This window comes from Scyliorhinus torazame, chromosome 25 (genome assembly GCF_047496885.1).
Source record: "Scyliorhinus torazame isolate Kashiwa2021f chromosome 25, sScyTor2.1, whole genome shotgun sequence".
NCBI classification, from domain to species: Eukaryota; Metazoa; Chordata; class Chondrichthyes; order Carcharhiniformes; family Scyliorhinidae; genus Scyliorhinus; species Scyliorhinus torazame.
Genome location: NC_092731.1, coordinates 30719724 through 30742317, shown reverse-complemented (window position 1 = coordinate 30742317; position 22594 = coordinate 30719724). Strand labels below are relative to the sequence as shown.

At 47.4% G+C, this 22594-nt stretch overlaps 1 long non-coding RNA gene across 1 annotated transcript; it reads right to left on the bottom strand.

The window, feature by feature from the left end:
• Positions 1–284: 284 nt before the first annotated feature.
• On the bottom strand, positions 285–7207 carry LOC140402536 (uncharacterized). Its single transcript, XR_011938162.1, has 4 exons — positions 6629–7207; positions 5655–5777; positions 5266–5559; positions 285–1304 (listed from the first exon to the last, which is right to left on the bottom strand). It is a non-coding gene; the product is annotated as an uncharacterized lncRNA (long non-coding RNA).
• Between the last annotated feature and the right edge of the window lie 15387 nt (positions 7208–22594).

Below are 22594 nucleotides of genomic sequence, written 5' to 3'. Positions count from 1 at the left end.
ATGATGATCAGGAGGAGAGGAACATCTCCTCTGATGAGAAGCCAAAGAGGGAATGGAGTGAGAGCCCAAGAGGAGCCAGAGAATGGAGGTCAGGCGGTGTGAGAGTTCACATAGGCAGGAGGACCAGCGATGCCCTCGTCGCTTTCTGCTTCACACAATAACACATCATGTCACCCAACAGCGTTACAACCCCCCCCACCCCCCCAGGCCCCCGTGACCCCTCCGTGACCAAGGAAGGAGCATATGAAAACCCAGTCTTCAGGGTATTGGCCCTGGGGACTCCGTGTGCTTGCTTAGCCTATCAATGCAGGAGAGTGATAACGACTCTGATGCTCCCTAGCTTTTGCGTATGTCTAACTCCTGTCTGTGTGCTGCTAGCACGCTGACTCCCCGGCTCATGTGTGAGTGAGGTACGGCCTACATCCTTTTGTCCCTTAGCTCTAGAGGGAGGTTAGGGGCGAGGGTATAGGGTTGATTAATGCCCAAATCCTCCAGGATGTATGTTACTCTCAGTTTGAGTGGGTCTAACCATTTCGGGTGGTGGTCAGACTTTGAAATTTAAGTTCTCTTAAAGATAAAGACACAAACATTTCTCAGAGAAAGCAGTAAACAATCTATTTGCCTTATTTACACTTCCTTTTCAGGAGAAAGTACATGAATACCAAATTGATATATTCCATTTGTTATGATCTGGAAGGTGGTAAATGCCACGGAAACAAAATCCCTAAGGGAAACATGACAAGCTATCACAGCCTTTCTTTTCAAATTTTACCATGGGAAGATACGTGTACTGAAGTTGGGAGACACACATTCCAGTAACACTTTGGAGATTCTAAATATTAAATTAAATTATTTATTAATAAATTAAATGAAAACTTAAACACACTAGATTACATTTATGTGGTTAAAATTAGTCTTACAGAACCTTCCCCCAAAAAGATTCCGACAGGGTTAGATTCATAAATAAACACTCCTTTATGCAACAGCCCCTTACATATGTCTGTAAAAGGAATCCAGTATTATTACCACAAGGAACCCCCACACCAGCTGTAGGGGATGTCACAGGGATTCTCTCCCTCACTCCCACTCTGCAGTGGCAATTCCAAAGAACTTTAAAACAAAACTCTGCTTCGCAGCAGAAGACACTTTACTAGGTTGGCTGAAGGCGGCTCACTTTCTTCATTCACGGTTCTATCCCAGCACAGAGCGCACTCCCGGATGTCTTCCATGGCCATCCCCAACATTGCTCCCAACTTCCTTTTCATTAAAAACAGAAAATGCTGGATAAACTCAGCCGGCAGCATCTGTGGAGGGAAACTACGTTAATATTTTGAATCTAAATGAGCCTTCGACATTTTTTATTTCCGATTTCCAGCATCCACAGAATTGTGCTTTTATTTGAGTACTCCTTTAAACATGTTTTTTGTCTTTCATCTTTTCCCATTGCCCTTATCCTACTTTGAAATTCACCTTTCCCAGAATATAAAATTATTTTCTATTCTCCTTATGACCACCGCTTTTGGGTAGAATAAAATTGAATAACTTTGTCTTATTTTATTTTTGTCCTTTCCTCTTTTGACCCCATTGGTCAGATGTCGAGGCGGAGCATCCCACCACCGGCAGGGGTGCGCCACACCAGAAAACTGGTGCATCAGGACGGAGAATCCTGCCCATTTGTTCACACACAGGACTACATACACAGACATGCACACAATAGCCCCCACAAGCCTGCTTCATATAATAACACAATGCACGGTAGCACAGTGATTAGCACTGTTGCTTCGCAGCGCCAGGGTCCCGGGTTCGATTCCCGGCTTGGGTCACTGTCTGTGCGGAGTCTGCACATTCTCCCCGTGTCTGCGTGGGTATCCTCCGGGTGCTCCGGTTTCCTCCCACAATTGCCGAAAGACATGTTTGTTAGGTGAATTGGACATTCTGAATTCTCCCTCAGTGTACCCGAACAGGTGCCGGAATGTGGCAACTAGGGAATTTTCACAGTAACGTCATTGCAGTGTTAATGTAAGCCTACTTGTGTCAATATTAAAGGTTATTAAAACCCCCCAAAAATATTAAAATAAAAACATTTTCTTCACACATTGAACCACACCCAAGGTGCATTGTTCCAATTCCTATTTGTTGTGTCTTTTCTCCCTATCCCCTTCAATCATTTCTGCACACACATGCAATAGTTACCATCTTATCTCATACATGAACCCTGGACTTTAAACTGCTTTCATAACATCCTTAAAACTGAATTTAAACCTTCCCACTTCATTTCAGGCATTAAGATATTTTGCGTGTTTGTTCATTCTCTCAAGCAGCATTTTATTTCCTCAGATGTGACCTGCCAGATTGTGCCTCATTTTTGTTCGGCATTCCAAAATTATCCCAAATCCACATAGCAGTGTTGTTGGGCTGACAGTTGTGTTCAATTTATTTCTTCCCAGAAGAAACTTTCTTTTCTTTGATACACAGAAGATATCACCTGGATTGTTCGCCCATTTTTGAAAAAGGAAAGTTGTTTATCTTACATTTCAGGTAACTTTCTCTCTGCTTACTTGAAATAGCAACTCATACCATGGGCGGGATTCTCCGTAATCGGCGCGATGTCCGCCGACCGGCGCCAAAAACGGCGCAAATCAGTCCGGCATCGCGCCGCCCCAAAGGGGCGGAATTCTCCACATCTTGAGGGGCTGAGCCCTCACCTTGAGGGGCTAGGCACACGCCGGACTGATTTCCGCCCCGCCAGCTGCCAGGAAAGGCCTTTGGTGCCCCGTCAGCCGGCGCGGAAATGACTTTGCCAGGCGGCGCATGCGCGGGAGCGTCAGCGGCCGCTCACGGCATCCCCGCGCATGCGCAGTGGAGGGGGTCTCTTCCGCCTCCGCCATAGTGGAGACCGTGGCAAAGGCGGAAGGAAAAGAGTGCACCCACGGCACAGGCCCGCCCGCGGATCGGTGGGCCCCGATCGCGGGCCAGGCCACCGTGGGGGCACCCCTCGGGGCCAGATCGCCCCGCCCCCACCCCCCGGGGCCCCGGAGCCCGCCCACGCCGCCGTGTCCCGCCGTCCCAAAGGTGGTTTAATCCACGCCGGCTGGCGTGGGTTGACAGCGGCGGGACTTCGGCCCATCGCGGACCGGAGAATCGCCGGGGGATTCCCGCCGACCGGCGCGGCGTGATTCCCGCCCCCGCCGAATATCCGGTGGCGGAGAATTCGTGACACGGCGGTGACGGGATTCATGCCGGCTCCCCACTCGGTGGGGGGTCGGAGAATCGCGCCCCATGTTCTTTTCATCAATAACAGTTTCAGAAACAATTATGCTCAGGATTGGTGGTTTTCCAAAATAATCCCTCAAATTACTTTGTTCTCTTTTCTTCAACTTCGCCCAAATTTTAGATTAAATTCCAATTGTTTCAAAGCCTCTAAATGTTTTGAAAGACTTTTCTCCCCAAGGTTTATTTTTGGTTCAACCAGGGGTGGCATTGTATGGTCCCATTGTGGTGGGACGAAGCCAGAAAATGCAGCCAGCCAGTGGAAAGACCATTGACTCTGGTAGGACTGGAGAGTCCTACATCAGGAGATTCTGTAAAATTCTACCCCAGGATTCTAAGCGAGTCACTAGGTTCTTAAACAGACCACACTACAGACCAGACCAACTGTGGAAAAGGGGCAGAGTCGTTTCCCTCTCTTTTGTCTATTTGTTTCCTTCTTTAAAACAATTTTAAAGTTTGATATTTGCTACTTCAGCACATTTGAAAGAAACGGTCAGTAACAGGGGTGGGATTGTCTCCGATATCGGCAAAGTCCGATGTCCGAAAAGCAGAGTGGTGTCCATCGAGGTCAATGACACTTTTTCCGCTGAATTGTACGGCACCCAGCTGACACAAAATGGCAGGCATGGGTTCCACGCCGTGGTGGGTGGCCTCTGACTCGCCCGCCCTGCCATCATCTCAGCGCGTCAATGACCTGGCCACCTGAATGTGAAGGCGTCCCCTGCACACTGATAGCACACGGAGTTCACCTGGAGGTCATGGCTGTCAGACCCAGGAAACATTCCGTGCCCAAGTTCACCCTCTGGCACCACCCCCCTACTCACTCCCTGGCAACCCCCCCACTCACCCCATGGCAACCCCCCACACTCACCCGGCGTTGCCTCTGCTCAAAACCTGTCCACCCCCCCCCCCCCCCCGCAAAGACATGGAACTGCTCCACGAATACAGCACTCCCCTTTAAGCTCCCTTCAAAGTACTGCTCGCCAGGTGCACACCTTTTGAAACCAGTCTTACGTTACGCCGTTCTAACAGCATACCATTGTGGAAGCATTATTTGACGGCGGGGGTATGACTCTGCCGTATGGGCCCGATGCTGAGATGCTGATTTATTACAATGTGGTTCCTAACATTGAACGGAGGGAAACACAGCCCGCCACTGACAGGAGAGTGTGTGGGTGGGGACGATTACGTCCTGCATTGACGCCGACATGAAACGCAACTTAGGCCTTGCCGCAATAGTTTCCACTCTCGCCCGATGTGAAAGAGAGCAGAAATTCCCGGCCTTGAAGTTTAATTTAAGCAGTTCCTCTTTAACCCTGGTACTAATGTTTTGAAAAGTTCAACTTATATTTCTGCCAAACTTCATCTAGAGTTCAGGCGTGTCTTTATGCTTTGGGAACATAATGTGGCGTCTTTTCACAGCTGTCCAAGTATATTTTAAATCATGTTTCAGGTCCAGTAACTCCTATGTTTGCTGCATTTTCGATTAACGTCGATTGGACACTTTATACCTTCTACAAATCGATTTTTTTGAATCTTTAATGTTCGCAACCAACACCCTGCTTTAACAATGATCACTTGAATATAAGGTAACCTCTCACCTGGGTAAAGGCACTACTTCATGGTGTCAGGACCTTGAATGGTGATGGTGGAGGAGTCAGAGTTCAGTAATATTAATCCCTGATGGTCTCCATCGTTACCATCCTTGTCCTCCTTTTGAGCCTCACAGAAACAGTCATTGGATCTCTCTGCGAATACACTTGGGCTTTTGGTGAGGATCTGTTTGATGCGAACCAGAGGACCTCACGAAAAGCAGTGTTCTTTTCCCTCAGGCCTCTTAACTCAATGAAGGTTACAGGTTACAGTTTACATTTTTCTGTTTTTGGCAACCTGTCTCCAGTTGTCACTTACTTTTCTACCGGGCTTCACAAAGCTATTAAGGAAATTGTGACACAAAATGGTGTTATGTGGCAGTATAAAAAACAATATGGTTACCTTGCACCAGAGTGGGCATCCAAATCCGTCCAACTGGGGTAATGCAATACTGCATTTTTAGAAAGCGTTTCTTGGCAGTCATGGTAAATTGTATATTTTCAAACCAGAAATTCTTGAAAGAAAGTTCAAAGTTCTGTCCAAACAAAAGCTTATCCACGTTGAGAGCAGCTAATGAAGTATGCCAAGCGAGTCACCTTTGTGTTTAAACCAGTCTGCCGAAATAAGGATTGAAGTTTGTGATGAAAACAGGCAACTTCTGTTGGCACGTTGCTGGAAAGAAGTGTTAGTCAAAATCTGCAGGAGCAAATACAAGATACCAAAATTGAATTTCTAATTTCATGGTGCTCAGTATGAGCCTTAACATTGTAACTGCAATTGTATTGTGCTACCTTCGTTCAAATCAGATCCAGGAAAAGGAAGCAATATGGTTTGATTCTAAGATTATGCATGAGCTCAGCATTCACGAAAATGACCATTATTCAGGAGCGGTGATGATCATCCCAATGGAGATTCTGAAAGATATGAATATTTCTGGGATTCATGTCAGTTAATTATGCTCCAACTTAATTTATTCCCTCTTTTACATATATAGGTGGCGCGGTGGTTAGCACTGCTGCCTCACAGCTCCAGGGGGCCAGGTTCAATTCGGGTGATTGTGTGGAGTTTGCACTTTCTCCCCGTGTCTGCGTGGATTTCCTCCGAGTGCTCCGGTTTCCTCTCACAGTCTAAAGATGTGAAAGCTAGGTGGATTGGCCATACTAAATTGCCCTCAGTGTCCAAAAGGTTAGATTGTATTATAAGGATAGGATGGAGGCATGGGCTTAAGTTGTGTGCTCTTTCCCAGGGCCGGTGCAGACTCGATGGGCCGAATGGCCTCCTTCTGCACTGTAAATTCTATGATTCTATGAAGGGAAGAGGCCTGTGCAAGGTGGTGAATGTTTCTCTGACCACAGTAGGCACCATTCCCCAGTGTCTCTATCCTTACTCAGCTGGGGTAACACACTGGTATTACCTTATCACATAGCAGGGGGGGGAAATCTTCTTTCAGCTATATTATTCCAGTGAAACCCAGAATCATCTGCCCTCGTTCTGACGACAGCAACCACAACCTCTCGCTGTTGACGGATCTGTGCCTGGTGGTCTGCTTCAAGGGAGTTGACACTTTTCTGCCGAATTAACTTCCTCAAAGCCCACCTTGCATCTTTTGATTCCTCGCCTAATCTACTTTTTCTGTCTGTAAATTAATATTTTGTTCCAGTTTTAGGTGTAGCTTTTCCCTTGCATGATGTGCCTCCTGTTTGTAAGCATAATTAATTGTTTAAAACAGCATTGTTCTCCTGCCAGCCGTTTTTTTGCAACTTACCGACCGGTTCCCTTAATTCCTTGTACTTTTCATTCGACTGGGAGGCACACTCGTTCACCGCAGACCACCCTATTCTGGACTTTCTCCCAATTCGCTATTTCCTTTCTGAACCTCTTTCGGAAGTCGATCACGGATACGCCCGTAATCTCAGTGGGCTAAACAGCTAGTTTGTAATCCAGAACAAGGCCAGCAGCGCGGTTCAATTCCCGTACCGGCCTCCCCGAACAGGCGCCGGAATGTGGCGACTAGGGGCTTTTCACAGTAACTTCATTGAAGCCTACTTGTGACAATAAGCAATTCTCATTATCGTTAGGCAGCCGAATAGTGGTGAGTATCTTTAAGCTGTTTATTTAAAAACTAACAGCTTCGATATGGATGCATTAGCGAAATAAATTGGAAAAGTATACATCCCGTGACAGTTGAGGGTGTCTCACTGATCCCTGGTGGCAAATGACGGCTGGCACAGAGTGCGTTAATCTCAGTGGCTGGTGATGACAGCATTCTGCTCTCTAGCCGAAGAGTTCGTCACCCGTCCACCCTGCTCATTCCTGATCCACCTTCCATCTGAGCAAGGCAGTGCCTGACTGGACTGCCACCTGACGAGGGCTCGTAAACATATTTTATTTCTGGGGGCTGGTAATTTAACCAATGTCAATCACATGTTTGAAACTTTCTAACCAATGAATGCAGGAGAGGTACCCAAAATGTCAGGATGGTCACCTCCCCCACTGCCCATCACTTAGCACAGTCACTTTTTAATAACTTTACCTCTTGATGAGGGCTATTTGCGAGCCATTACCAGACACCCGTATAGATAAAATGATACTTAAGGCACCATAAGACTTCCAGCTGACAATTCTGGAATGTGAATATCTTTGTTTTGCATCAGTCCCTGGTTACTAAGAATGTTCTCTACTATAGCACGGTGGGAACAGAAAGCAGACAACTCCCTAAGAAGGATTGCAGAGTTGTAACACCATTCTAGCACTTAAATGACTCATACATAAGGAAACAAAGTAATCTTAGGTTCAGGAAAATTATGGCCAACGCATTTTGTTCGATTTGGCACCTCTAAATTTGGCACTACACCCCTGCCTACAATACAATGCCTGCTTATGCTATAATATTCTTAAAGGCCATCATTTTTCACCACACAACCCTAAGCAACCCCTGCACTAATGCCTCAGGACGGAGATGATTGATCAACAGCAACCACCACCATCTTCTTTTGTGCTAGGCATGAGTCCTACCAATGGAGAGTTTTGCCCCTGATTCCCATTGACTCCAGCCTTGCCAAGGTCCCCCCATGGAACCCTTGGTCAAATGTTGCCTTGATGCTGTCTTGAGTTCAGTTCCTTTGGTCATGTTTGGGCCAAAGCTATAAAGAGGTCCGGCCTTGGCAGAATCCAAACTTTGGTAGGGAGAATAAAGGAGCTGAATATAATTTAAATGGAGAAAGGCTGCAGAAAGGTGCAACACAGAGAGATTTGGGGGTCCCCGTGCATAACTCTCACAAAGCCAACGTGCGAGTTCAACAGGTAATAGGGAAGAAGGAACTGAGGGCAACATTGCTAAGTTTGCAGATTATACAAGGATATGCAGAGGGACAGGTAGTATTGAGGAAGTGAGGGGGTGGGGGGGGGGGGCTGAAGAAGGGCTTGGATAGGCGAAAGGAGTGGGCAAAGAAGTGGCAGATGGAATACAATGTGGAAAAGTGTGAGGTTATGCACTTTGGTAGCAGGCATGGACTATTTTCTAAATGGGAAAAGGCTTAGGAAATCAGAAGCACAAAGGGACTTAGGAGTCCCAGTTCAAGATTCTCTAAAGGTTAACGTGCAGGTTCAGTCGGCAGTTAGGAAGGCAAATGCAATGTTAGCATTCATTTGAGAGGGCTAGAATACAAGACCAGGGATGTACTTCTGAGGCTGTTGAAGGCTCTGGTCAGACCCCATTTGGAGTATTGTGCACGGTTCTGGGCCCCATATCTAAGGAAGGATGTGCTGGCCTTGGAAAGGGTCCAGAGGAGGTTCACAAGAATGATCCCTGGAATGAAGAGCTTGTCATATGAGGAATGGTTGAGGACTCTGGGGCTGTACTCGTTGGAGTTTAGAAGGATGAGGGGGGATCTTATTGAAACTTACAGGGTACTGAGAGGCCTGGATAGAGTGGACGTGGAGAAGATGTTTCCACTTGTAGGAAATCTAGAACCTGAGGGCACAGCCTCAGACTGAAGGGACAATCCTTTAAAACTGAGATGAGGAGGAAATTCTTCAGCCAGAGGGTAGTGAATCTGTGGAACTCTTTGCCGCAGAAGGCTGCGGAGGCCAAATCATGGAGTGTCTTTAAGACGAGATAGATAGGTTCTTGATTAATAAGCAGATCAGCGGTTATGGGGAGACGGCAGGAGAATGGGGATGAGAAACATATCAACCATGATTGAATGGCGGAGCAGTCTTGATGGGCCGAGTGGTCTAATTCTGCTCCTATGTCTTCTGGTCTTATGGAAGGCAAATGGAATGTTGGCCTTCATTTCAAAGGGAATGGGTTATGTCATTTCAAAGGGAATGGATTATAAAATCGGGATGCCTTGCTATACAAGGCATAGGTTAGACCAGACTTGGGATACTGAGAACAGTTTTGGTCCCCTTATCGAAGGAAAAATATACAGGCATTGGAGGCAGTCCAGAGAAGGTTCACTAGGGTATGGATTTTCCTATGAGGAGCGGTTGAGTAGGTTGGGCCTGTGCTCATTGGAGTTTAGAAGAACGAGAGGTGACTTTATGGAGAATATCCGATTCTCAGGGGGCTTGACAGGGTCGATGCTGAGAGGTTGTTTCCTCTTGTGGGAGAGTCTAGGACCAGAGGGGTCGTCCATTTAAGACAGAGATGAGGAAGAATTTCTTCTCTCAGAGGGGAGTGAATCTGTGAAATTCGTTACGTATGTTCAAGGTTGCGACAGACAGATTTTCAATCAGGAAGGGAATCAAGGGTTATGGGAATGGAGTTGAGGATTATCAGATCGGCCCTGATCTCATTGAATGGTGGAGCTGACTTGATGGGCTGAGTGGCCTATTTCTGCTCCAACGTCTTATGGTCTGTGGTCAAACTGAGTGTCAGTGAGAAGATTATATCTGAGTAAGTTCTGCTTGATAGCATTGTTTACTGATGATTAAGAATAGATTGACGGGTGGTAATTGTTTGCGTTAGATTTATCCTGCATTTTGTGGAAAGATGAGGTAGATACCAGTCTTGGAGTTGTGCTGGAACTATTTCGTTGGGGCACGGCTAGTTCTGGAGCGCAAGTCTTCCGATGGAATGGTTTGAGGGCTCATTGTCTCGGCTGTATCCATTTCTTGATACCACGTGGAGTGAATTGAATTGGCTCAAGACTGGCATCTGTGCTGGGGACCTCATGAGGAGCCGGAAATGAATCATCCATCAGCACTTGTGGATGAAGATTGTTGCAAATGCTTCAGCCTTGTCTTTTTGCGCTGATATGCTGGGCTCCCCCATCATTGAGGTTGAGGATAATTGTCGAGCCTCCTCCTCCTGATGGTTGTTGAATTGCCCACCACCATACAGGACTGAGTGTAGCAGGGTTGCAGAGCTCAAATCTGATTCATTGGCTGTGGGATCGATTAGCCCTGTCTATCGCATGCTGCTTCCGCTGTTTGGCACACAAGTCATCCTGTGTTGCAGCTTCAAAAGGTTGGCACTTCATTTTTAAGTGTGCCTTCTGCTGCTCTTGACATGCCCACCTGTATTCCTCATTGACCAGGGTTGATCCCCTGGCTTGATGGTGACGGTAGAGTGGGGGATACACTGCACCACAAACTTACGGGTTGCGATTGAAAACAATTTTGCTGCTGCTGATGGCCAAAGCACCTCATGGATGCCCAGGTTTGAGTTGCTAGATACGTTCTTAATCCATCTCATTTAGGATTTGAGGTGGTGCACCCACGCAGGGCACCCCCAGCCCGATCGCACCCTTGGCAGTACCAACTTGGCACCCTGGTAGTGCCCATTCCAGCTGGCAGTGCCACCCGGGCATCTTGAAAGTGATAGGCTGGCACCCCGGCAGCATCCTGCCCAAAGGCCTCACACCTGGGGGTCTCCGATCCCCTGGGAGACCCCCACGAGTGCCGTTCTGTCTGGAGCCCATTAGATCTCGCGAGGCATTGTGAGCCGGGTAGATCCCGGGAGTGGGGTCTCCGAATTTTCTCGGCCATGATGCGCCGCGGTGAGCTATTTTGCAGGCACAGCGTGGCCATGAAATCACGCCATTGCGTTGGCCATATTGACTGTCCACCGTGACTACGTTACATCTGCCACTGCCTTTCATAAGCACTTCATTGGCTATGTAATGCTTTGGGGCGTCCCTGAAGTTGTGAAAGAGGCTATCTAACGACAAGTCTTTCACTTATAGTTGGAGGTGCCGCCCTTTGCATGAGACGTTAAACCAAGGTCCTTCAGCACATGGAATCATAGAATCATTCACGGCACAGAAAGAGGCCATTCACCCTTCGGATCTACACCAGCTCCCCATGGAGCAATGCAATCGGTCCCACTCTCTCGCTTTATCCCTGTAGCTCTGCAATTCTGTTTTCATCCAATTTCATTTTTAAAATCATTGATCATCTCTGCTTTCCCCCACCCTCATGATGGAAGCAGGCTCAGGTGAGTTGGGAATTCTGCTGGTATCCTAGCTAAACATTTATCCCCCATTAGAACACAAATCCAGTCAGTTATATCTTTGCTTTCTGTCCCACCTTGCTGCAATATGTCACATTGAGTGCTTTGGGACATGTCGGGAAAGTGAACACGCAATAGCATTAGTCTCCTAATGCCTCTAATTATCCTTGATGTGGAGATGGACTGGGTTTTTATTTTTTATTTTTTTATAGCTCCCTGTCTGAAGCATGGAATTAGTCAGCGTAACTTATGATCATTAAATAAATCTTACTGATTTTCTTGAAATGAATGATGTTAGGAAATAGAGATAGTTTCAAGTAATTTATATTTGTAGGTGTGTGTTTTAGGAATATGAAAATCGCTTATTGTCACAAGTAGGCTTCAAATGAAGTTACTGTGAAAAGCCCCTCATCGCCACATTCCGGCGCCTGTTCGGAGAGGCTGGTACGGGAATTGAACCATGCTGCTGGCCTGCCTTGGTCTGCTTTCAAAGCCAACGATTTAGCCCAGTGTGCTAAGGTATAAGTTTAAGTTTAATTATTGTTTCTGTGTTTGTGGGCTAAGGAAGGGTTAATAACTTCAATGTGGTTCAATTTTACTTTCACTTTAAACGTTGCCTGCACTGTAATAAGGCATTACAACTATTTTAAAGCAAACACTAATTATCCTATTCTACTCCAAAATAAACCAATCTTCACTGATTTACAATTTCGGAGGATAGTTCAGAGTCAACCACGTTGCTGTGGGCCCTAAATCACACGCGAGCCAGACCAGGTGAGGATGGCAGATTTCCTTCCCTACGGGGGATTCAATGAACCTGATGGGTTTTTACAACAGTTGATGGTTTCACTGTCACCATTAGTGAGACTGGCTTTATATTCCAGATTTATGAATAGAATTTGTCCAGCTGAATCTATGCCCCCCAGTGCCTGGGCCGCTGGATTACCAGTCCAGTGATGTTACCGCTACACCACCATCTCCTCCAAGAGACCTGGGCTAGGGTGCAGAGAAGGTTTATTAGACTAGTAGCAGTACTATGGGTCTTTGGTTATGTGGAGCAGGGTGACCAACTCCGACAAAATAAGATAAGGGAGACTTCAACCATGGAACCGGGGGGGGGGGGGCAACTGAACAACTTATCTTGTGGAATCGCGATATTATCATCTCTCTGCTGCTGACTCGCGTCCTCGAGCCCCTGCTTAAAACACTCCCAGGCTCCGTCTCCCACAAGCCATCCTAGAAATACGGGACAAATTATGAGTCACGGGACAAAAAGCCAAAATAAGGAACAAACTCAAGTAAGAGACAGTTGGTGGGAGAGGATGAGAAGGGGAGATGGTTCTCCTTCGAGCAGAGATTTTGTCGAGAGCAAATGGGGCGGAACTTTCCCCTGCTGCGATGTTCAAACTTCATTGAGTGATGTTGAAACAACAATGGTGCAACTCTGGGTGACAGTGATAATTACACATTCTGTCCTGTTACTTTCTCCTCTAGACTTGACGAACCTGTCGAGTATGTATGAGACAAAAGACCGAAAGGGACTTGTGCATTCCCGAGCTTGCACAATGCCTGGGCTGTGTTCATTGAATTTTTATTTCCTGATCACAGGCTGTGTCGTTGCCTGAGAGTAAAAGAGTTGGTGAGAGCACTGCGCCTTCATGGGATACTTGTTGCTCTAATACCAGAGACAAATATGCTAGAGTTTCCTCCTCAGCTCAAAGGTGTGTGTGTGGGGGAGGTGGTGGTGGGGGGGGGGGGGGGGGGGGGGGCATATCCCTTGGTTTCCTGAGAGACCAAATATCTGTCTATCCCAGTCAGAAACATATTCAACGATGGAGAATCCACAGACCTCCGGGGGAGAGAATTCCGAAGATTCACAACCCTTACAGTGAAGAAATCTTAGTCCTGAATGATCGTCCCCTTTTCAAACTGTGCCCTGTGTTTTAGGTTCCCTGACTAAAGGAAACAATCTCTCAGTCCTATCAAGTCCCTTCGTGATTTTGTACATTCTAATAACGGCTCTCATTCTTCTAAACTCCTGAGAATATAGGCCCAATTTGCCCAGCCTCTCATCATAGGACATCCCCGTCATCCCAGGGACACATTTAGTGAACATTTGCGTGCCGCCTCCGATGTGAGTGTTACCTCCTTCCTTAAGGATGAAGACCAAAACTGCACGCAGTTATCCAGGCATATTCTTGTGTTGCCATCACGGGCAGCACCGTAGCACAATGGTGAGCATTTTTGCTTCATAGCTCCAGGGATCCCAGGTTCGATTCCGGCCTCAGGTGACTGTCTGTGCGGAGTCTGCACGTTCTCCCCGTGTGTGCGTGGGTTTCCTCCGGGTGCTCCGGTTTCCTCCCACAGTCCAAAGACGCGCAGGTTAGGTGGATTTGCTGCCCTAAATTGCCCTTAGTGTCCAAAGGCTGGGTGGGATTACTGGGCTACAGGTGGAGGTGTGGGCTTGGGTAGGGTGCTCTTTCCAAGGGCTGGTGCAGACCCGATGGGCCGAATGGCCTCCTTCTGCACTGTAAATTCTATGATGAATCCTCTTGCCATAAAAGCAATTAGGTGGAGGGACATGAGAATCTGAGGTTGTTCTTCAAAGAGCAGAGAGGATGATGGAGGCATTTAATAGTCATTCAAAATAGAGGGGTTTTGAAAGATTAGGTATGAAGAAACTTCACTACCAGATGGAAGGCAACTCACCTCACTATTTCAGAATTCACTCAACTGCTCGGCACGCGGCTCCCAGCACTTAACGGATGGGTACCCGGACTACAAATGGGTCAGTGCATTTCAAGGGGCGTTTCTGCATCAGTCGTCCGTTGTCCACAGATCCCACCAGAATGACTGGCTTCAGAAAGGGTGACGAGCTAAGGGTGGAACACGCTTTTCCCGATTGGCAAAATATTCTCCCCAGCATGGCTTTGCACTTTCCCCTGCACTGCACGTGGCACTCCTCAGATTACAAAGCGGCACTTCCTTCAGATAATGTTCTAAGTTTGGCTTGTGCAATATTCTGTATTGATCTCGGTCACACTGAAATAGATATCACTTTCCCGGCCACCTCTTTAACACGTCACATCCTGGGTGAAGTTTTCGCTGCTGGGTCGGAAGCGTAGGGTAAGGAAAATCGCAGACACCTCAACCCAACTGAGAAGAGAGTGCCCTGAATCTTTGGATTCTCTTTGCGTGGTGGTGGGAAGGTGGAGGGGGTGTACTGTGGTGGGTGTGGAGTCAGGCCCAGGAGCCCTTGAAAGAGCCACAAGGATAACTGGGTGCCCAAGTGGACTGTTTCAAAGGCCCACCTCACTGCTCTGGGACTTTGTCTCAGTTACAAAGAAAACAGCAAACCAAGAAATGCGAGTTCTGACTTTCTATCACATCGAGTGAAACAAAATTCTCTACGGGTCCATAAGGCAAAAATATACTACCCTGGATTAGGATGTATTGCAAAACGATAGACCGGGGCTTTAGATATACTGGACTTTGCAGGATAAAGTGGAGGCCATTTAATCCCTTCACCCCATAGAATCCACAGAATCCGTACAGTGCAGAAGGAGGCGATTTGGTCTGTCTAGTCTGCACTCACCCTCCAAAAGAGCACTCCATCGAGGTCCACGCCTCGCCCTAGCCCCATAACTCTGCACATTGATCGTGGCCAATCCACCTAACCTGCACATCTTTGGACCCCATCACGCCTTTCAATGAAAGCATGCTGAACTGACCGAACTCCGTTTTCCCTCATATCCCTCAATATCTAGTCTATCAAACACCTGTTTAAAAGTAACAATTGATCCGACATCAATTGCTGTTTTGGGGAAAAGGGTCTAAAATTTCCGCCACCCTTTGCTTGTAGAAGTGTTTCCTGATTGTGTCTGGCTCTAGTTTCAGACTATACCCCTGATCCAAGACCTCCCAACCAGATGAAATTGATTTTGTCTATTTATCCTATTCATTCTCACAGCTCCAGGGTCCCAGGTTCGATTCCCCGCTGGGTGACTGTCTGTATGGAGTTTGCACGTTCTCCCCGTGTCTGCGTGGGTTTCCTCCGGGTGCTCCGGTTTCCTCCCACAGTTCAAGGATGTGCCGGTTAGATGGATTGGGCGTGATAAATTGCCCCTCAGTGTCAAAAACGTTAGGTTGGATTACTGGGGATAGGGTGGAGGTGTGGGCTTTCCAAGGGCCGATGCAGACTGGATGGGCCGAATGGATTCTATGAGTTCTGAGGCGCAGAGGGTCTGGGTGTCTGAGCATATGAAATGAAATGAAAATCGCTTATTGTCACAAGTAGGCTTCAAATGAAGTTACTGTGAAAAGCCCCTAGTCGCCACATTCCGGCGCCTGTTCGGGGAGGCTGGTATGGGAATTGAACCGTGCTGCTGGCCTGCCTTGGTCTGCTTTCAAAGCCAGCGATTTATCCCTGTGCTAAACCAGCCCCTGAATCACAAAAGGTCAGCATCCAGGTACAGCAAGTGAAAGCTAATAGAATATTATAATTTATTATGAGGAAAATTGAATAAAAAAGTAGGAAGACTATCCTTCACTTTTACAGGGCATTGGTGAGACCACATCTGGAGTATTGTGTACAGTATTGGTCTCCTTACCTGAGGAAAGATATAAATGTGTTAGAAACAGTTCAGAGAATGTTTACTCGACTAATAACAGGAATGGGTGGGTTGTATTACGAGGAAAGGTTGGAGAGGTTAGGCTTGTATCCATTGGAGTTTAGAAGAGTTAGAGGCAACTTGATTGACACCTTTTAGTTCCTGAGGGGTATTGACAGGGTGGACATGGGGAGGATGTTTCCTCTTGTGGGAGAATGTAGAACTCGGGGTCACTGTTTAAAAATAAGAGGCAGCCCATGTAAGACCGAATTGAAGAGAATGTTTTTCTCAGATGGTCGTAAGTCACTGGAACTCTTTTCCTCAAAAGGCAGGGGAAGCAGAATCTTCGATTATTCGTAAGGCAGAGGTGGCTAGATTCTTGATTAACAAAGGTGACTGATGAAGGTAGGGCAGTGGATGTTGTCTACATGGACCTCAGTAAGGCCGTTGACAAGGTTCCTCATGGCAGACTGGTACAGAAGGTGAAGTCACATGGGATCAGAGGTATGCTGGCAAGATGGATTCCGAACTGGCTCGGTCATAGACAGAGGATACCAGTGGAAGGGTGCTTTTCTGAATGGAGAGCTGTGACTAGTTCCACAGGAATCTGTGGTGGGACATTTGCTGTTTGTAGTATATATAAATGATTTGGAGGAAAATGTAACTGGTCTGATTAGTAAATTTGCAGACGACACAAAGGTTGGTGGAATTGCGGATAGCGATGAGGACTGTCAGAGGATACATCAGGATTTAGATCATTTGGACACTTGGGTGGAGAGATGGCAGATGGAGTTTAATCTGGACAAATGTGAGGTAATGCATTTTGGAAGGTCGAATACAGGTGGCAAATATACAGTAAATGGCAGAACATTTAAGAACATTGAGAGGCAGAGGGATCTGGATGTACAGGTCCACAGGTCACTGAAAGGGGCAACACAGGTGGAGAAGGTAGTCAAGAAGGCATACTGCATGCTTGTCCTCATTGGCTGGGGCATTGAGTATGGAAATTGGCAGTCATGCTACAGCTGTATAGAATCTTAGTTAGGCCACACTTGGAATATAGTGTTCAATTCTGGTCACCCCACTACCAGAAGGATGTGGAGGCTTTGGAGAGGGTAAAAAGAACAACAAAGAACAAAGAAATGTACAGCACAGGAACAGGCCCTTCGGCCCTCCAAGCCCATGCCGACCATGCTGCCCGACTAAACTACAATCTTCTACACTTCCTGGGTCCGTATCTTTCTATTCCCAACCTATTCATATATTTGTCAAGATGCCCCTTAAATGTCCCTATCGTCCCTGCTTCCACTACCTCCTCCGGTAGCGAGTTCCAGGCACCCACTACCCTCTGCGTAAAAAACTTGCCTCGTACATCTACTCTAAACCTTGCCCCTCTCACCTTAAACCTATGCCCCCTAGTAATTGACCCCTCTACCCTGGGGAAAAGCCTCTGACTATCCACTCTGTCTATGCCCCTCATAATTTTGTATACCTCTATCAGGTCTCCCCTCAACCTCCTTCGTTCCAGTGAGAACAAACCGAGTTTATTCAACCGCTCCTCATAGCTAATGCCCTCCATACCAGGCAACATTCTGGTAAATCTCTTCTGCACCCTCTCTAAAGCCTCCACATCCTTCTGGTAGTGTGGCGACCAGAATTGAACACTATACTCCAAGTGTGGCCTAACTAAGGTTCTATACAGCTGCAACATGACTTGCCAATTCTTATACTCAATGCCCCGGCCAATGAAGGCAAGCATGCCGTATGCCTTCTTGACTACCTTCTCCACCTGTGTTGCCCCTTTCAATGACCTGTGGACCTGTACTCCTAGATCTCTTAGACTTTCAATACTCTTGAGGGTTCTACCATTCACTGTATATTCCCTACCTGCATTAGACCTTCCAAAATGCATTACCCCACATTTGTCCGGATTAAACTCCATCTGCCATCTATCCGCCCAAGTCTCCAGACAATCTAAATCCTGCTGTATCCTCCGACAGTCCTCATCGCTATCCGCAATTCCACCAACCTTTGTGTCGTCTGCAAACTTACTAATCAGACCAGTTACATTTTCCTCCAAATCATTTATATATACTACAAAGAGCAAAGGTCCCAGCACTGATCCCTGTGGAACACCACTGGTCACAGCCCTCCAATTAGAAAAGCATCCCTCCATTGCTACTCTCTGCCTTCTATGGCCTAGCCAGTTCTGTATCCACCTTGCCAGCTCACCCTTGATCCCGTGGGACTTCACCTTTTGTACTAGTCTACCATGAGGGACCTTGTCAAAGGCCTTACTGAAGTCCATATAGACAACATCTACTGCCCTACCTGCATCAGTCATCTTAGTGACCGCCTCGAAAAACTCTATCAAGTTAGTGAGACACGACCTCCCCTTCACAAAACCGTGCTGCTCTCACTAATACGTCCATTTGCTTCCAAATGGGAGTAGATCCTGTCTCGAAGAATTCTCTCCAGTAATTTCCCTACCACTGAAGTAAGGCTCACCGGCCTGTAGTTCCCGGGATTATCCTTGCTACCCTTCTTAAATAGAGGAACAACATTGGCTATTCTCCAGTCCTCCGGGACCTCCCCTGAAGACAGCGAGGATCCAAAGATTTCTATCAAGGCCTCAGCAATTTCCTCTCCAGCCTCCTTCAGTATTCTGGGGTAGATCCCGTCAGGCCCTGGGGACTTATCTACCTTAATATTTTTTAAGACACCCAACACCTCGTCTTTTTGGATCACAATGTGACCCAGGCTATCTACACCCCCTTCTCCAGACTCAACATCTACCAATTCCTTCTCTTTGGTGAATACTGATGCAAAGTATTCATTTAGTACCTCGCCCATTTCCTCTGGCTCCACACATAGATTCCCTTGCCTATCCTTCAGTGGGCCAACCCTTTCCCTGGCTACCCTCTTGCTTTTTATGTACGTGTAAAAAGCCTTGGGATTTTCCTTAACCCTATTTGCCAATGACTTTTCGTGACCCCTTCTAGCCCTCCTGACTCCTTGCTTAAGTTCCTTCCTACTTTCCTTATATTCCACGCAGGCTTTGTCTGTTCCCAGCCTTTTAGCCCTGACAAATGCCTCCTTTTTCTTTTTGACGAGGCCTATAATATCACTCGTCATCCAAGGTTCCCGAAAATTGCCGTATTTATCTTTCTTCCTCACAGGAACATGCCGGTCCTGTATTCCTTTCAACTGCCACTTGAAAGCCTCCCACATGTCAGATGTTGATTTGCCCTCAAACATCCGCCCCCAATCTATGTTCTTCAGTTCCCGCCTAATATTGTTATAATTAGCCTTCCCCCAATTTAGCACATTCATCCTCGGACCACTCTTATCCTTGTCCACCAGTACTTTAAAACTTACTGAATTGTGGTCACTGTTACCGAAATGCTCCCCTACTGAAACATCTACCACCTGGCCGGGCTCATTCCCCAATACCAGGTCCAGTACCGCCCCTTCCCTAGTTGGACTGTCTACATATTGTTTTAAGAAGCCCTCCTGGATGCTCCTTACAAACTCCGCCCCGTCTAAGCCCCTGGCACTAAGTGAGTCCCAGTCAATATTGTGGAAGTTGAAGTCTCCCATCACCACAACCCTGTTGTTTTTACTGTTACTGTGAAAAGCCCCTAGTCGCCACATTCCGGCGCCTGTTCGGGGAGGCTGGTACGGGTACAGAAGGGGTTTACCAGGATGTTGCCTGGAATGGAGGGCATTAGCTATGAGGAGAGTTTGGATAAACTCAGTTTGTTCTCACTGGAACGACGGAGGTTGAGGGGCGACCTGATAAAGGTCTACAAAATTATGAGGGGCATGGACGGAGTGGATAGTCAGAAGCTTTTTCCCAGGATGGAAGAGTGAATTACTCGGGGATATAGGTTTAAGGCGCGAGGGGTGTGCGAGGGAAGTTTTTTACACAGCGGGTAGTGGGTGCTGGAACTCAGCCTGTATGCAGATTGAGGTCAGCCATAATTACTCTATTACCAATGCTACATGCTTCTCTAATGTCCTGATTGTTACCATGTCCCACACTACCACTACTGTTAGGTGGCCTTTAAACAACTTGTACTAATTGTTGTCCCTTTGTTTCCTAGTTCCACCCAAACAGATTCCATATTTTGTTCTTCCGACCTGAGCAAGGCAAGTGACCCTGATCAATACAAGGTACGACCTCCGGGCTACAAAGCAAAGCCAAATAGAATCTCCAGCAGCAGACAGAATTTGGCTCTAACTCCATTTACAAGTTTGCTGATGACACGGTTGGAGTGAGTGGGTCCTCAACAACGATGAGCCAGAGTACAGGAGGGAGATAGAGAACCTAATGGCATGGTGTAATTACAAAAACCTCTCCCTCAATGTCAGCAAAACTAAGGAGCTGGTCATCAAATTCAGGAGGTGAAGTATCGTACATGTGGTGATGTGCATCACTGTAAATACACAAGGGGTTAATGTAAATACATGTAGGCTAGCTAGACACTAGAGGGAGCACCAGAGACATCACACACACACACTCAACCAATAGATCAGTTAGATAGGACACGGCCAATGGACATCCACGATACACACAGAGGTGACACGACCACAGGAGGGCATTACACCAACCCATATATAAAGGACACCACACACATGATCTGCCTCTTTCCAGTGGAGACAGTAAGTGGGTACAGACACAGGGTTGATTCAATATTACACCCACCACATGGATTGTAGCAGACTGGTTAGTCAGTCTGGGTAGCTATAGTAGGATTAGCAGTAGTGGCGAACCCGAGTAATAGAAGTGTAAATAGTTTAATAAATGTGTTGAAGTTACCTCCACCTCTGAACCTTCCTTTGTCAAGTGCACCAAAAGGAAGCCGCTTATGTTACATCGACAGCATAACAAGACAGTACACACCCCTGTCTGCATCAATGGTGCTGAGCTGGAGATGGTTGGCAGCTTCAAATTCCTCGGTGTGCCCATTACCAACAGTCTGTCCTGGTCCACCCACGTCGACACTACGACCAAGAAAGCACAACAGCGCCTATACGTCCTCAGGATATTAAGGACATTCGGCATGTCCACATTGACTCTTACTAATTTTTACAGATGCACCATAGAAAGCATCCTATCTGGCGGCATCACAGCCTGGTATGGCCTGTCCACCATCTTAACCATATTAGTTAAGGAGAATATCACAGCTGTGCTGAGAGAGGACAGGCAGAGAGATCTGGGTGTGCACGTCCACCGATCACTGAAAGGGTAATGAGGGTGGATAAGGTAGTCAAGAAAGCATACGGCATGCTGGCCTTCATTGGTCAGGGCATTGAATATAAAAATTGGCAAATCATGTTGCAGCTGTATAGAACTTTAGTTATGCCTCATTTGGAATATTGTGAACAATTCTGGTCGCCAGACTAACAGAAGGATGTGGATGCTTTGGGAAGGGTACAGAAGCGGTTTACTAGAATGTTGCCTGGTATGGAGGGTGTTAGCTATGAGGAGAGGTTAGATAAACTCGGTCTGTTCTCACTGGAACGACGGAGGTTGAGAGGCGGCTTGATAGAGGTTACAAGATTATGAGTGACATGGACAGAGTGGATAGTCAGATGCTCTTTCCTAGGGTAAGAGAGTCAAGTACTAGGGACATAGGTTTAAAGTGCGTGGGGAAAAGTTTAGTACAGATGTGCGAGGCACAATTTTTACACAGAGAGTGGTAAATATATGGAACGCGCTGCCTGGGGGGGGGGGGGGGGTGGGAGCAGGTATGATAGCAGTATTTAATAATAATAATAGCTTATTGTCACAAGTAGGCTTCAATGAAGTTACTGTGAAAAGCCCCTAGTTGCCACATCCCGGCACCTGTTCGGAGAGGGTGGAACGGGAATTGAACCCGCGCTGCTGGGCTTGTTCTGCATTACAAGTCAGCTGTCTTAGCCCACTGTGCTAAGGGGCATTCCTAAAGTCGATGACCAGCTCCTTCGTTTTGCCGACATTGAGGGAGAGATTTAAGGGGCATCTAGACAAATATATGAACAGGGTGGGAATGGAAGGAATCGGACTCCGTAAGTGCAGACGGTTTTAGTTTAGATAGGTACCATGGTTGGCGCAGGCTTGGAGGGCCGAAGGGCCTGTTCCTGTGCTGTATTGTTCTTTATTCTTTGTTGATACAAGTAGGATACCAGAAATGTTGGGGAACACCAGGGGCGCGATTCTCCAAAAGGGAGACAAATTCCCGACGCCAGAGTAAAAACCGGAGTGTTTCACTCCGGCGTCGGAGGCCGCTCCCAGCCCCCTATTCTCCCGCCCCTGGGGGGCTAGGAGCAGGGTCACGTATTTTACGCACGTTGGGCCTTGGCGCCGCGTAAAACGCGGCGGCGCGTAAATGACGCAGCCGGCGGCGCGTAAATTAAGAAACCCGCGTATGCGCGGTTGCCGTTCTCCCCAAGGCCGCCCCTGCAAGAAGATGGCGGATGGATCTTGCAGGCCGGTGGAGGGAAGGAGGTCCTCCTTTAGAGAGGTCGGCCCACCCATCGGAGGCCCCTCCCGGTGAAGGAACCCCCCTCAGGCCGCCTCCCCAGCATTCCCGCACAGTTCCCGCCGGCAGCGACCAGGTGTGGATGGCGCCGGCGGGAACCTGTCGTGTCGGAGCGGCCGCTCGGCCCATCCGGGCCA